Here is a 17287-nt window from a genome sequence, read left to right as displayed (position 1 = left end):
CTACACAGATGGATTTTGGGATAAAAAACGTACTCATATAGAAAGTTGGTAGAGCCTGTGCAACCGATTTTAGCAAAACCTCCTTACCCGCACTAGAAAGAAACTTGAACCCCCAGCTTCCAAATCTTTTTCTGAGCCTGTCAATTAGGAATGCAAAAATATTACGTTTTGATCTGCCAATCAAAGACGGCAGCCCTAGATACCGGCCCGTATCAAGCGGCTGGGTGACATTTAGCACTGCACCAATCTCCTCACGCAGGTTTCCCTGAACGTTTCTACTATAAAATATTCCTGATTTGTTCAGATTTATCGCCTGACCCGAAGCCGCTTCATATTCATGTAGAATGTCTACAATATTTTGTGCCTGTGTATTACTTGCTCCAAAGAACAAGAAACTGTCATCTGCAAAGAAGAGGTGGCTGATTGATGGCGCCTCTCTGCATATCCTGCATCCCTGAATCTTATTTTCCATCTCAGCTTTGACAATTAACTTTGACAAGACTTCAGCACAAAGTATAAATAGATAAGGTGACAAGGGATCGCCCTGTCTGAGCCCTCTGCCCGGTGATATTGGTCCCTCAAGCTTCTGATTTACCAAGACCTTATAATTGACCGATGTGATGCAGAGCATAATCCACCCTACCCACTTCTATTTCTTATGGAATTATTTGGTTTGGAAGAAATTAAATAAAAAAATCCAATATTATTATGAAGAAATTATTAAAAATTTGTAAAATATAAAGAAATTTTAAATGAATTAATTTCTTTAAAGAACTGTATTCCAAATAATACAGTAAACAATATAAAGAATATTGTTTAAATCTTATGAAGTCAAATTTAAAATTAATTACCGTAAATGAACTTGTATTATTTAAATTAATTTTATTAGTCATTATTGTTCACGATTTCGAAGAAATGAAACAATGATTACGTTGTTTCATGGAATGTTCCTCTACCAAGGGGAATAAGAATAACTATAAACAAATCACATTATTATTATATATATAGTTATAACTTATAAAAGTATTATGGTTGAATTTAAAAAATTTAATTTATTAACAAAATTCATATATTTGGACAAAAGAGAAAGATTATAGTAATTTCATGTGCATTGAGATATATGAAATGTTTGTGTTTTTATCAATAATCTTTTGAGCTAAAAACCGAAATGTAAACTTCAAGCTTTGTTGTTTTCAAAATGGAGTCTTTCATGTTCCAATCGGTTAAATTTAAATTAGTCAAGTTATTATCAATTCAATATTTACTTGTACAATTGTCGTAGTAAATGACTAACTTAATAATAATAAAAAAAGTTACTTATATTTTGACAATTGTAATTAGAACTATTTTAAATCAATTTAAGAATAAAAAATATGAATAAGTATTTTGAAGTCCGTGAAGCTTTCTCTACCATTAGGTCGTTGGTTCCACTAGTCGATTGACGTCTTATTTGGTCCATACAGGTAGCACCCAAAATCAAAAATTGTATCGGGCGACTCTTCTCAACCTCACTACCCACATTAATTTATCTAAGGCAGTGGGCGAAGATGTAAAACACGTCTTTCTGGGTTGTCACGTAGCCAAGGCAACATGGGCAATTTTCTTCAATGACTACCCTATGAGTTCTATCGGGAGTTTTGTGAACTGGTTTGCAACGGCCTTATCTCGGGATCCACCTCTGACTGATGATGGTGTGATATGGTCGTTATGGAAAAATCGGAATTTGGTCGTCTGGGAATAGAAAAACACTCAGAATGTACTGATTGTCCAACGAGCTCGTTAGGAGCTCAACGAATGGACATCCGCTCAATCCATGCGCTCATTTACACGTCCGCCAGCAATCCCAATCAAGTAATTGATATATGTGTATATGAATTTGTAACTAAGAGTCTGAATGTCTTGCCGAGTCTTCCAGGTTTAACCTGTAAACAGAACCAAATGTCAGAAATGGACCGCCGATGAACCCGCTCCAATCAGTAGATGTTTAGGAAAGGTTGAAGAGTAAGGACTAGTTATAGGTTGTAGTGTTAATGTACCATAGGATGTAGCCATATCTGACTATTAAGGCTTGGCCGAACACTTCTTCTTCTAGGAGTCCTTTTGGTACTAGGGCTCATTCTCCTACTAGAAGTCTGGCTTTAGGAGAAATTCTCCTTAATGTGGAGTCTTCAACCTAGCCACACAGGGTTACTTTTAGAAGGGAAACGTTCCACAAAAGCTTCTTAACCGATCTGAAGGCTAGATTGTAACACGTGAAAGTTGATCTGAAGGCTTTTGTAATGCCACGTGTTTGATTCGTTTATACGATATCATATGTCCACGTTGTCCTCTCTTCTAGACTCTTGTAGGGTTCAGCACATGTGGGAGAAATGAAATGGCGATTTTTCCTTCGGTTGTTCCAAGCCTTCGGTCTTGTGTTCTCTTTAGTTGACACGTTCCGCTTAAGTTTTCTTGCAAATTGCTTTTCTATTTGGCACGTGTTGCCCAAGTGACCTATTTTGGTTAGCTTCGTTTCTGGTTTCTATCAGAGATTATATAATGATGTTAAACCACAATAAATATTAGAGATTTTATGTAATAGTTAAGATTTGGTATGCATTAAATATTAGAGATTTTATGTAAAATGTTTCCAAATATGTCTAGATTTTATTTAAAATGTTTCCAAATATGTCTAGATTTTTAAAAAAAAATCCTGAATGCATTACCTCTATTTCTAGCCTTCGATTCTTTCTAATAAGCATATGCAGATCTCGAAAAGAACTGTATATGCTTGGAGATTGAAGATTTTTACGAGTTACCAGCCCTCTCCTACATTTTCAATACCAGTTACCGACCCTCTCCTACATTTTAATCCTTCCCGTGTTGATTGAAGATTTTACGGGTAAGCTTTTATTTTCCTGTAGTTTTTATTTTCTCGTTTGGCTGTAGTTTTAGTTTATTGGTTTGCTAATGTTTTTTTAATTTCATTTGTAACCAAAATAAATAAATAAAAAAGAACTTTAATATGACAATAATTTCTGTATATTCATTAGTTGAATTACAAGAGGTTTATGTATAGGATTTTTTTTTATCTGGGTGAGTCGTATTCATATTTATGTGCCCGACACACCACCTCAACCTATGATGTGGTGTGCCAGAACCAATTAAATAAAGACACCTGTTTAAAAAATTTAAAAGAAAATGCAATTTCATTTTGGTGAATTAAAAATACAAATATGTTAAATTTAATGGTTTTTCTCATCTCAGTCCATCTCTTTCCTTTTTTCGGCTACCCAAAACAAATATCTGCTCTCAAAATTGGAAATAAACTATTTTTATTTTTTAATTATAATTAATATCTATTTAACACTTGTAAAATTATAATTGGCCTGGCATACGACACGCTATATAATTAATACCTATTTCAAGAATTCTAATTCTAATTAACCTAGAATATGTTGTTCAATTTTTTTACGGTTGTCTTAATCATATTGGCCAAGGCATATGACACACTATATAATTTCTGGTAGTTGATAAAGGAAAAGAAAATCAAAATCCCTTTTTCTCAACTAGATGTAATTCATGAATGGCAAGTACACTTATTATGTTATATTGTATTTAAATTTATATATATATATATATAAGATAATCACAATCTTATGTTATATTGTATTTAAATTTATATATATATATATTTAAGATAATAACAATTGTGTTGTCAAAAATTCACCATTCTTAAACAAATAATAATAAAAAAGTTAAGTTGTCAATTAAGAGTGTGTTTTTTCTCAAACTACTTTTAATTTTTTACTCTATATAAGTTTACTATTTTTATTTATACAAAACATGTTTCTTCTTTAACGTTATTATGATCTTTATAATACTATGGTCATGATAAGGTTTTTCTTCACCCATAAGTTATTATTTTTATTAAATTTTTATATTACATATTTTACTTTTATTATTTATTAATTGATTAATTTTTATATTAGACATTATTTTTACAACAACAATTTATTGCAATTTTTCAATAAAAGAAATGTTAAACCACAATAAAAGAAAATGTTGGACTTAAATAAGTTATTGGGAGATGGTTCAACTATATTTAAAATAAGTCTTTCAATTCATAATTATTCATAAAATTAATATATATTTTTGTTATTGAATCTTATTTGAGTTTGTTTTTTCCATATAGAAGACTGAAATGGCTGAATCAATCTCCTTCGGAAGATTTATGTCAGAATCTTTAGCTTTGGAAAAGTCATCAATTGAAGAAGTTGAGCAGTTTTGTAAGCCTGGTTTTGTTGCTGAAATGAAAGCTTTGTTTGAAGCTCGTTACATATCGTCAACTTTTTCTCGTAATCGCTGCTTAGAAGAAGTTGAACAGTTTTCTAAGCCTGGTTTTCAATCAAACTATTTCGATTTGGTTCGGTTCCAAACCGAATTAGAGATTATTAAATAATGTTGCTGAAACTTTTTTCATACAATATTTTACATCTCTGTCTCATTATGGGAATTAAACTTTAAAACTATAATTATGATTTTTCATGCTTTGAGTCATATCATTATTTAATTAGTAACTACAATTTTATATCAACGAATATGGTGTTCCAAATTTGAGTATTATAATTGATTTAATCCACATAATTCCTTCATACTACATGTTTAATTCACATAATGTTCCTGGATTTTTTTTTTTTTTTTTATAATTCTACTTTGTTTTACATCTCTGACAGATTGTTTGTTTTGCACTAATTTATAAATTATATATTATAGAAAATCTTAATAATATTTAATGGTTTGTAAGTATTAGAATTTTAATAATCAAATAATACTCTAATTCGGTTTTTTTGGGTTTTTCGGTTTATACCTAAACTGAACCGAATCGAACAAAAAACTGAAGTTGCATAAAAATAAAAACCGAAACGAATCGAATTGTAAATTGATTTGGCTTTTTCAGTTTTTCTCTCCCCTAAGTAGAACTGTAAAAACAGGCTGATCCAACCCATTTAATAAAAGAGTTGATCTAGCTCAACCTTTTTAATAAATAGGTTGACACGATCCGTTTATAAATGGGTTGACATAACCCAATCCATTTATTAATTTGGTTGACTTGTTTAACTCAATTAACTAAATATAATTAAAAATTATAAAAAAATAACGTAAAAGAATAAACTCAAAAAAATGAAAAAAAAAACACATTTTAAAAAAACATAAAAATATGAACAATGATGTACCAATGGTATAACGGATGGTTTCCGGCGGCCAAGGTGCGTTGGCAACCCGTGCCTTCTGCCACTGTTTCTAGACTCCAGTTCTTATAATTTTTTATCGTTAAAGATATATCTTCAAAATATCAAAGGAGTTTATGTTGGATAAATTATGATTAAAATTGTTTTTTATTCATTCTAATTATATTAAAGTTTAAAAAAAGTTATTAGAGTATCTCTAGTGGTGATAGAGATGGACTAACTTGTAAATAAAAAATGTGAATTGGTTGTAACTAACCACTATGGAATGGGAATGAGATTGAATTATTCCCTTCGAAGACTTTCTAAGAGGTCACCTATCTTAGTACTACTCTCACCCAAACACGTTTGACTTCGGAGTTCTGATGGGATCCGGTGCATTAGTGCTTGTATGATCGCGCCCGTCATCCTACACGCCCTCACCGCATATATTCCATCCTTTTCCCACACAGTATGCCATCTTCCTCTCCTTGTGCATCGACCGCAAGCCCCCTGAGGCAATGTCCCCGCCTCAACAACGGGCACGCGTGCGAGAATAAATAAATAAATAAATAATATAAACAAAATATGCTGCGCAAAAAAGTTTCGGGGGTGCAACACGAGGACTTCCCAAGAGATCATCCATCTTAGTACTACTCTCGTCCAAGCACGTTTAATTTCAGATTTCTGATGGGATCCGGTGCATTAGTGCTGGTATGATCGCACCAATCATCCTACGCGCCCTCACCACATATATTCCATCCTTCTCCCACACAGTATGCCATCTACCTCTCCCTATGCATCGACCGCGGGTCCCCTGGATGCAAAAAATTTCCCCGCCTCAACAACGGGCACACCTACGAGAATAAATAATAAAAAATCTAAACAAAATATGCTGCGAAAAAAGTTTGGGCGGTGCAACACGAGGACTTTCCAAGAGGTCACCCATCTTAGTAATACTCTCGCACAAGCACATTTGACTTCAGAGTTCTAATGGGATCCGGTGCATTAGTGCTGGTATGATCACACTCGTCATTTTACACACCTCACCGCATATATTCCATCCTTCACCCACACAGTATGTCATCTGCCTCTCCCGGTGTATCGACCACGGCCCCCGGAGGCAAAACATGTCGCTGCCTCGATAATGGGCACGCCTATAAGAATAAATAAGTAAATAAAAATTATAAACAAAATATGCTGCGAAAAAAGTTTGGGGATTGGAACACGAGGACTTCCCAAGAGGTCACCCATCTTAGTACTACTCTCGACTAAGTACTTTTGACTTCGGAGTTTTGATGGAATCCAGTGCATTAGTGCTAGTATGATCGCAATGGTCATCCTACGCGCCCTCATCGTATATATTCCATCATTCTCCCACACAGTATGCCATCTTCCTCTCCCCGTGCATCGACCGCGGGCCCCCAGAGGCAAAAAATGTCCCCGCCTCGACAACGGGCACGCTTGTGAGAATAAATAAATAAATAATTGATAAGCCCAAAATATACCTAAAATATCATATATAAATACGTCAAGTTTACATTAAAATCGTGCTAATTATATTCGTTTAGAGTACTTTTACGTCTTTATATACTTCTTTGATGCAAGGTACTTAATTATTTGGTTAAATCCAAATGGGAGCAAAAACGAGGGGAAAACCTAAGTTATATGCCAAAAGTACGTGTGAATCAGAATACCGATACAAGGAGACAGAAAGCGGCCGATAGAAGGGGAAAAACATCCCTATCGCGACCGAGATTCCCTAAATCTCGGTCGCGACACGCGTCCCTCAGACACCAAATTCGACTTTTGTAGGTTTTCTCCCATTTCCCCGTGCCGTGACTGAGATTCCTAAAATCTCAGTTGAGATAGCGAAGAATTCTGCACAGCTTTCATATGTTAAAATCCAAAAAAACACGTCTGTTCGAGTGGATAGAAACGACTCTTCACAGCGGACACGGCCCTTCAAATACAACCATTCACCAACTATAAATAAGTGAATTCATTTCAGAATTAAAGAGTTGGTTAATATAGTTTTAGAGAGCAGATATTATGTTGAAATTCTAATGCATAAAAGAACTAGAAGTTGGATTACATTTATGTAAAAGCAAACTTGTTGTACACAAGTTGTTCTTAGATTAATTACAAACACAATAGCGATTAGTTTAGATTTAAGAATTTTTCAAAGACAAGTTCACATTCTGGTAGTGGATCCAGCGATCTCTATTCCGAAGATTCAGCGAGAAGAACTAACGGCTGAAGCGCCCTAGGGTCTGACAAACCTACGAAGTTTGAGGAAAGGATTGACAAACCGGAACTCAAATTAGTCAAAATGCTATCCATGTTTCTTCTTCTCTGTTAACTTGTGAAGATTCACAATTCACTAATAATACATTTCTTTGATTCAATATATTCTTCTGTTGTTACTTTGATGTTACCTTCGAAGTAAAGTTCTGGTGTTTTCATTAAAATGTATATATTTCATATAATTACAAGGAAACTTTGTTGAACACTTAAAAGAATTAGTTTTTATGGATGATATGATCGTTAGGACGGCTTATCAGATATAAAATACCAGTTTGATTAAGGTAGAAATCTGCTCCGATCCAGAGAGATTTCTACGGTTCAAAGCCCATTAATTGCGTAAATTCATGAATTGTTACATGTTTCTAATCTTACCAAAGTTATAGTTACTTTCTTTGCTTAATGCGAATAAGTTTTATACATTTTTTATTCTAAACATGAAAGTTCCTGTCTTGTAATCAAATCTCAAGACAGAATTGTACTCTAAGTTCAACATATTATTCTCATCTAATCCTAACCAATACAATTAATTAAACGATTTTCTTAAGTTAAACCTAAAGACGTGAATAAAACTGAATTAAAATAAGTTATCGTTAAAAAGCCTTCCCTGTGGGTTCGATATCTTTTATTACTATAAGTGTATACCGTGCACTTGCGGAAATCGCTCAACAATAATATAAATAAAATTTGCTGCGAAAAAAAGTTTGGGGGGTGCAACACGAGGACTTCCCAAGAGATCATCCATCTTAGTACTACTTTCGTCCAAGCACGTTTAATTTCAGATTTCTGATTGGATCCGGTGCATTAGTGCTGGTATGATCACACCAGTCATCCTACGCGCCCTCACCGCATATATTCCATCTTTCTCCCACACAGTATGCCATCTGCCTCTCCCTGTGCATCGACCGCAGGTCCCCTGGATGCAAAAAATGTCCCCGCCTCAACAACGGGCACACCTGCGAGAATAAATAAATAAATAAATAATCTAAACAAAATATGCTGCGAAAAAAAGTTTGGACGGTGGAACACGAGGACTTCCTAAGAGGTCACTCATCTTAGTACTACTCTCGCACAAGCACGTTTCACTTCAGAGTTCTAATGGGATCCGGTGTATTAGTGCTTGTATGATCACACTCGTCATCTTACATGCCTCGCCGCATATATTCCATCATTCTCCCACACAGTATGTCATCTGCCTCACCCGGTGTATCGACCGCGGGCCCCCGGAGGCAAAAAATGTCACCGCCTCGATAATGGGCACGCGTATAAGAATAAATAAATAAATAAAAATTATAAACAAAATATGCTACGAAAAAAAGTTTGGGGATTGGAACACGAGGACTTCCCAAGAGGTCACTCATCTTAATACTACTCTCGACCAAGTACTTTTGACTTCGGAGTTTTGATGGAATCTGGTGCATTTGTGCTAGTATGATCGCATTGGTCATCTTACGCGCCCTCACCGCATATATTCCATCCTTCTCCCACACAGTATGCCATCTTCCTCTCCCCGTGCATCGACCGCGGGCCCCTAGAGGCAAAAAATGTCCCCGCCTCGACAATGGGCACGCCTGCGAGAATAAATAAATAAATAAATAATATAAACAAAATTTGTTGCGAAAAAAGTTTAGGGGGTGCAACATGAGGACTTCCCAAGAGATTATCCATCTTAGTACTACTCTCGTCCAAGCACGTTTAATTTCAGATTTCTGATGGGATCTGGTGCATTAGTGCTGGTATGATCGCACTAGTCATCCTACGTGCGCCCACCGCATATATTCTATCCTTCTCCCACACAGTATGCCATCTGCCTCTCCTTGTGCATCGATCGCGGGTCCCCTGGATGCAAAAAAAATGTCCCCGCCTCAACAACGGGCACACCTGCGAGAATAAATAAATAAATAAATAATCTATCATATCTCTAACCTATCCCCCTAACCTATCTCTAAAACAAACATGAAATAACTCATCTCAGTTTTTTTTATCCATATCCCTCGTGTCTTTATCCCCTCTAACAAACACCCCGTTGGTTCTTAGTAGTCTATTTATCAATGTAACATCTATAAAAAATTAATTTCATTCCTCTAAAATACTATAAATGGACGTATCTATTGTTTGAAAATATTTATTTTAATATATTTTAGAGAAATCCACTTCTATTTCTTATGGAATTATTTGATTTGGAAGAAATTAAATAAAAAAATCCAATATTATTATGAAGAAATCATTAAAAATTTGTAAAATATAAAGAAATTTTAAATGAATTAATTTCTTTAAAGAACTGTATTCCAAATAATACAGTAAACAATATAGGGAGGATTGCAAAACTAACACTTTTCAAAGGGTACTTTACATTTCTAGCTCCTTTTAAAAAACTAACCAAAACTAACACATTTCAACAAGTAACTTCCAAGTTTGTCCTCGTTATTCCTAAACAGAACTTCATCTCTCTAACGTATCAAACGCTGCGATAGGAAGAGGAGGTAGAACGAGAAGCGACGGCAGCACACTCAAAGAGGTGGAGAAGCGAAAGGCGGCGATAGGAAGAGGAGGAGAAGCGAACGACGAGGAGAAAGAAGGAGAAACGAATGGCGGGGATAGGAAGAGGAGGAGAAGAAGGTGAACGGCGAACGGAAGAGGAGGAAGAAGGCGACCCTTTTTCCGGCAATCTCGTCCTAATATATATTGTTTCTCTTCCTTTTTCATGTTTTTCCTGGTTGTGCGAACCCCGAAAACAGTAGCATTGTTATCTGAAAATGCATTTTGGTTGGAATATCAGTTTCAGATTTTTCCCCGACGGTGTCGATATCTGTAGATATTTGTCGATATTTGTAGATATTGTAGATATCTGTAGATATCTGTAGATATTTGTCGATATTGACAAATATTGTAGATATCTGTAGATATGTGTTGTCGATATCTGTAGATATCTGTCGATATCGACAAATATTGTAGATATCTACAAATATCTACAGATATCTACAGTGTCGGTATCTGTTAGATATCGACAGATATCGACACTGTCGGGGAAAAATGTCTGAAACTGATATTCCAACCAAAATATATTTTCAGACAACAATGCCATTGTTTTTGGGGTTCGCACGATCAGTAAAAACATGAAAAATGAAGAGAAACAATATACATTGGGTTGTAGAGAAACAACCTGCTAGATCTTAACGATGAATGGACTAAGCTTTAAATCTTTTCAATGAAACTAAAAACCAATGAAAAACTTATATGATTGTAGAAATTTTGTTGTATGAACTGTGGGTTGGATGGATTGTTGTAGTATTCGTAGTCGTTCTGTAGATTGTTCTGTTCTTTAGAGAGAGAGTGCGAGAAAGAGAGAGAGAGGGGGAAAAACAAAGACACACAGTTATGTTAAGGAAGAAGACGAGGGTAAACTTGGAAGTTACTTGTTGAAATGTGTTAGTTTTGGTTAGTTTTTTAAAAGGAGCTAGAAATGTAAACTACCCCCTTGAAAAGTGTTTGTTTTGTAATTCTCCCAACAATATAAAGAAGATTGTTTAAAGGGAAAATTACAAAACTAGGTCAAATTGGAGGCCAATTTACATATTTAACCCATTTACTCAACCTACTACATATCTAGACTGATTTTGTGTGACTTTCCCATAATACCCTCAATATTTACGCGCGTCTCGCCCCCTCCCGTCTGACTTCGCAGATTCCATATTATGCGAAGGCTGCGAAGCTAATGTTTGGGTTTATATGCGAAGCCTGCGAAACCTGCGAAGCTAATGTTTGGTTCACATGATGAATTTAGTTCGCATATGCGAAGCCTGCGAAGCTAAAGTTTGGTTTACTTGATGAATTTAGTTCGCATACGCGAAGCCTGGATATGTTTTGAAGCTAATTCGCGAAGTGGTATATAACAAAAAAATGCCAAACAACAACGGATTCTAACATTAAAATCATAACATTATCAAAATTTACAACAAGATTGCCACAATAACAACATTAAAATCATAACATTATCAAAATTTACAATAAGATTGCCACAATAAACTCCTAACAAATCACTTCAAAGTGAACTTAACTAATCTGGTACCAATTTTGAAGCGGATGAGTAATCTTGGTGTGCACCATGAGACACATCCATCCCAAAAGGTCTGGACTTCCATTTCTCATCTCAAAAATGGCAGTCCAGACATTTTGGGATGGACGTGTCACACGGTGCACACCAAGATTACTCATCCGATTCAAAATTGGTACCGGATTAGTTAGGTTAACTTTGAAGATTGGCACCATGGGATGGACGTGTCCCATGGTGCACCCAAGATTGGCACAATCTCTTCTAACGAACCATTTCAGGAGTGAATGTGTCAATCTTGAGGGAAGTTCAACCCTATACAGGAAGGAAAATCATCTCCCATGAAGCCTAGTACGCCGCCTTCCAGAAAGGGATGTTACGTATTCAACCACCTTTAGAAAAAATTAATCGTGTTAGGCAGAAAAAAGACGATTTTGGCTTCACAAAATGAAGATTAGCGAAGCATGCGAATGTAAATGTGCAGGAAAAGAGGTGATTTTACTTCGCTAATCGATTTTTTCGCGAGGTATGCGAGGTCTGAAACGTGACGATCTACTTCGTGAATCGATGCTTTCGCGAAGTCTGCGAGGACTGAAACGTCAGGATCTATTCGCAGACTTCGCGAACTAATCGATTCACGAGGTAGATCCAAACGTTTCAGACTCTTTCTCTTCGCGGATCTTCGCGAAATCATCGATTCACGAAGTAGATCGTCACTTTCCAGACTATTTCTCTTCGCAAAGCTTCGCGAAACCATCGATTGCGAAGTGAATTCATGAAAAAATGCAGAAAAAATAACAGATACTTACATTTTTCGCCCTTTTTACCCCCAAAAGCGACAATAACAATATGATAACATGAGAAAAACGAAGGAAATAACGTAGAATAACTATTTCTAACATGGTAACAAGAAGAAAGAAACCAAGTAACGAACAGGAAGATGAAGAACCATGGCTTCGTTTTCTAGGGTTAGGTAGTTGCAGAATCAAGAGATGAAGAGAGAAAAAAGAGAAATTCATTGTGATTTTGGCGAAATGGTGCAGATTTCGTGCAATTTAAAGGAAGAAAGGAAGATCAAAAGTCTTCAAATCATTAATGCAGGAGCAACTTTTCGCGTAACCAAGGAGATAGGGGGAGCGGCCGTTCGCGAGTGGTGGGAAGTGGGAAGGTTAGAGATATTATGGGAAAGTCACATAAAATCAATCTAGATATATAGTAGGTTGAGTAAATGGGTTAAATATATAAATGAGCTTCTAATTTAACCTAGTTTTATAATTTTCCCTTGTTTAAATATTATGAAGTCAATTTTAAAATTAATTACCGTGAATGAACTTGTATTGTTTAAAAGCGGTGAACCTTAGAAAGTGTATAAAACTATAAACAAGAATAGCTATAAACAAGAATAACTATAAATCAATTTTACGTTGTTTCATGGAATGTTCCTCCACCAAGGGGAATAAGAATAACTATAAACAAAACACATTATTATTATTATATATATATATATATATATAAGTATTATGGTTGAATTTCAAGCTTTTAATTTATTAAAAAAATTCATATATTTGGGGTAATTTCATGTGCATTGAGATATATGAAATGTTTGTGTTCTTATCAATAATCTTCTGAGCTAAAGACCGAAATGTAAACATCAAACTTTGTTGTTATCAAAATGGAGCTTTGTATGTTGCAATCGGTTATATTTAAATTAGTCAAGTTATTATCAACCCAACATTTCCTCATCCAATTGTCATAGTAAATGACTAACTAAATAATAATAATAAAAAAGTTGCATATACTTTGACATCACTCGTAAATTGTAATTAGAACTATTTTAAATGGTTTAAAAAAAAGAACTATTTTAAATTAATTTAAGAATAAAATATATGAATAAGTATTTTGAAGTTATTGATATCCGTGTATGTGAATTTGTAACTGAGAGTCTGAATGTGTGTCCGAGTCTTCAAGATTTAACCTGTAATCAGAACCAAAGGTCAGAGAGAGGCCGCCAACGAACCCACTCCGATGCTTAAGTCCTTAAATACTAAAGAAATGTTAAAAAGTAAGGACTAATTGTAGGTTGTAGTATTAATGTATCATAGGATGTAGCCACACCTGACTATTTATATAAGGTTGGACCGAACACTTCTTCTTCTAAGAGTCCTTTTGGTACTAGGACTCCTTCTCCTACTAGGAGTATGGATTTAGAAGAAGTTCTCCATAATATGGAGTCTTCAACCTAGCCGCACGGGGGTTATCTTTAAAGAGAAAACATTCTATGGAAGCTTATTGACTGATTCGAAAGTCTAGATTGTAACACGCGAAAGTTGATCTGAAGGCTCTTATAATGTCGCATGTTTGATTCGTTTTATACGATATCATATGTCCCCACCCCCTCTCTTCTAGACTCTTGCAGGGTTCAGTATAGGTGGGAGAAATGAAACGACTATTTTTGCCTTCGGTTGTTCCAGGCCTTCCGTCTTATATTCTCTTTATTTGACATGTGCCGCTTAAGTTTTCTTGCAAATTGCTTTTATGTTTGGCACGCGTTGCCCAAGTGGCCTATTTTGGTTAGCTTCGTTTCTGGTTTCTGTCAGAGATTATGTAACGACAGCGGATTTCAATAATTACGATCATTAATTACGCCGTCCTTATGTCTTTCTTTGTCGTTTCTTCTTCTTTCTCTACTATAAAGGTGGTGTTATTATATGGCTTTCATTTTCTGTTGTTTTCGCCTCTTGAGAGTTCTTCAATTTGCATTGTCAATCTTCGTCTGCTTTAATTCCTTCTAGTAAGTTCCTCTTTCCAGTGTTCCTTTTTCAATTTCTATTTTTCTTTTTCATGGGTCAAAAGAAACGCCAAGTTCAAGAGGGCCCTGAATATGGAGATGTGAAAAAGGTCATTGTTCCTGTGCTTCAAAATTATGAGCAACCCTCTATCATGGATGATCTCACATTGATGGGGCTATTTTCTAATTACTCTGAGTTTGAACACTTGGTTTTTGCCGCACCATGATAAGTCCTAAGTTTACGTATTTTCGCATGCATATTCACGTTTATATTTATACATTTAGCTTAGTTTATTAAATATTTTGGAAAGATTTCACTTGTTTGTTTATGATTTGAACATAGATAGGTTTGAAACAGATAAAAACTCAATATGAAGAAATATCAGCAAATAACGAACAAAAGACAAGAAAAGAAGCCTGAATTAAGGCAAAAGCATTTGTCACGTTCGTGGCCTACCTGTTACGATCGTGACATGCTCGAAGATCCAACATTAGGCAAAGATCATTTGTCGCGAACGTGACCCCCATCATGATCGTGACAGACAAAATCCACCAATTTTGCATGGCAATCCATGTCACGAACGTGACACCCTTGTCTCGTTCATGACCGGCAATTTTTATTGCAAAAAGACATGATTCTTCACTACCAAGGCATCTCCTTCCATCTAAATCATCATTCTTCTTCACCATTGGTTGTGACTTTCCATTTTTCTTCATAAAGAGTTATCATCTCAAAAGGACACAATCCTTCATCTACTATAAGAAGGATCCTTCTCTCCATTCAATATACAGATTTGATAATTTACAGAGATTCACAAAAGATATTCAGAGATATACTGAAGTTATCAAGTTACAGTAATTTCTAAGGCTTTAATTCCAGCATTGAAGGAAGCAAGATCGAGAGATACACTTTCTTGAGATACAAGACAATTGAAGAAGACAACCAGAGGCTTGACATCTTTACAGAGATAGTAAAAGGATTCACAACCCCTATACTCTCATCTGTTACAGTCTTTATTCTCTGTGTTTTTTAATTTTGACATATGATCAGCACTGTCAATAATTGTTTATCAAAAACCCAATTCAATCTAATGCAAATTATTCTATGTTCATCATTTTATTCTATTACTGCTTTATGAATATTCTAGGGAAATCCATATAAGCAAAACATAGGAATAGTTAACATTTTATGAAGTTAGAAGAGATTCAGTTCACAAAAGGATAATTGTATCACATCATTTACTTATTCCGTTTTTAATTCATAATTCTAATTCACTACGATAGGTCGAGGAATTAGAATTATCTATCTAAAAACATCTAACTTATTTAATCATGGATCGAGAGATTGGATTAAATACTCTTATCTGATACAACTATATGAAGATTGAAAAGTATTATCAGGTTTATATTTATTAAAACCTTATTTGTATCCCGAGCTATGCACAGAATCAAAACCAAAGAAATCTAACTAAAGTTTTATATTATTTTAAATCAAAACTATTTCACAACTTATTTATTTATTTTCTATAATCAAGAGAAAATGAATTAATAATCTAATAACCCGTTAGACTAGTCAATCAACGTTCTCTGTGGGAACGATAACTTTTTATTACTACAAGCTGAGCCGTGCATTTGCGGAATTCACCTAACACACCCCATCCTAACTAGGTGATAACCAAGGCTCTAGAAGGTTACATGGCCCTTTATAAAATTTTCATAGAAAATGGGGTTCACCTACCTTTTTCCTTAGACATCATGAACGTACTGAACGAGTTTGATATCTTTCTAGCCCGACTTTCCCCAAATGGTTGGTTAGATCTGCTAGGATTGGTGACAACATGTGAAGACTTGAACAATAAACTGATCAAGTCTTTATTTGTCAATAATGGACTCATTCTATGAAGCCGAATGATGATTCTATATGGATATCAAAATTACCCTCCAAACGGACCTCTTTTGTGTGGGATAAATCTTACGGTAATAAAAATTTCAAACCTTCCTGGTTTTTTTATCTTTTTGTTAAAAGACGAAGAAGGTAAGCCCTTAGAGGGGGCTCTATACGCCGAAGGGTTCCCTTTTCGGTCCTCTTAGAAACCCACACTTATGAACAAGGCTAACTGGCCTGGATTGATTCCTCTATCACCGAAGGAGAAGCGTGTACATAATTTTTTTTTTATCAATTTGGACTTCAATTTTACTAAGGAAGAGCTCTTAACTTATCTTGTTGGGGATATCTCGTTTTTACTTAAGTCTACCAGGGGAACTGTGTCACGTCCGGGTCTAAATTTTTAGAATTTATATCTTGATAGTAATATATATTATAATTATTAAGTGTATGATTTTTATTTAGTAATATAGGGAAAGTTTGGAGTTAAATTGATAGTTTTATGTGTAAATTAAAAGTTTAGAATAATTTTTAAAAGATTATATAAGATGAAGGACCAAAATGGATATTTTTCATATTTGAGATATATATCTCAAATGTCATCAGCATCCACCGATTCATGTTCTGCTTCTTTTTCTTTTTATATTTATCATCAGTTTCTCTAAACCGTTCTTCACCGTTTCTTCGATTTACGGAGATTCGACCGTCCGAATCACTTGAAATTGGAACCATAGCATCCTTATATATAGATCTAAGTCCGAACCGAAGAGTTTTTGAGTTTCGACAATATTTGGAGCGAAACGTCTTAGACAGAATTTAGCGGTGAATCGATCAGGTGTATTTTGTTCAATTAGTAGCCAAGGTAAGTAACTATCAACTATATTTTGAGTTTTATGTATATAGATATAGATAATCAATAAATTTCCAGAAATGGATATTTCAGGGTTTATACGGGTATTTTATAAAATTGGGGTTTTCCACGATTTTGCTTTTTATTGTGAAATTACGGTTCAAATGAAGCTATTGACTATGCTTCTATGTGAATTTCCGAT

The 17287-nt window shown here is 34.9% G+C and overlaps 2 non-coding genes and 5 pseudogenes across 2 annotated transcripts; all 7 read right to left on the bottom strand.

The window, feature by feature from the left end:
- Positions 1-5816: 5816 nt before the first annotated feature.
- On the bottom strand, positions 5817-5935 carry LOC136231734 (5S ribosomal RNA). Its single transcript, XR_010690100.1, has one exon. It is a non-coding gene; the product is annotated as a 5S ribosomal RNA (ribosomal RNA).
- A 184-nt stretch (positions 5936-6119) lies between these two features.
- On the bottom strand, positions 6120-6238 carry LOC136231422 (5S ribosomal RNA; annotated as a pseudogene).
- A 186-nt stretch (positions 6239-6424) lies between these two features.
- On the bottom strand, positions 6425-6543 carry LOC136231746 (5S ribosomal RNA). The gene has a single exon (XR_010690111.1). It is a non-coding gene; the product is annotated as a 5S ribosomal RNA (ribosomal RNA).
- A 1676-nt stretch (positions 6544-8219) lies between these two features.
- LOC136231457 (5S ribosomal RNA) lies at positions 8220-8338 on the bottom strand (annotated as a pseudogene).
- Positions 8339-8528: 190 nt separating this feature from the next.
- LOC136231480 (5S ribosomal RNA) lies at positions 8529-8647 on the bottom strand (annotated as a pseudogene).
- Positions 8648-8835: 188 nt separating this feature from the next.
- On the bottom strand, positions 8836-8954 carry LOC136231502 (5S ribosomal RNA; annotated as a pseudogene).
- Positions 8955-9142: 188 nt separating this feature from the next.
- On the bottom strand, positions 9143-9261 carry LOC136231434 (5S ribosomal RNA; annotated as a pseudogene).
- Between the last annotated feature and the right edge of the window lie 8026 nt (positions 9262-17287).

The sequence above is a fragment of the Euphorbia lathyris genome, chromosome 5 (genome assembly GCF_963576675.1).
Source record: "Euphorbia lathyris chromosome 5, ddEupLath1.1, whole genome shotgun sequence".
In the NCBI taxonomy this organism is placed as follows: Eukaryota; Viridiplantae; Streptophyta; class Magnoliopsida; order Malpighiales; family Euphorbiaceae; genus Euphorbia; species Euphorbia lathyris.
The sequence above is the reverse complement of the archived record's forward strand: the minus strand, read 5'-3'. Positions and strand labels throughout refer to the sequence as shown.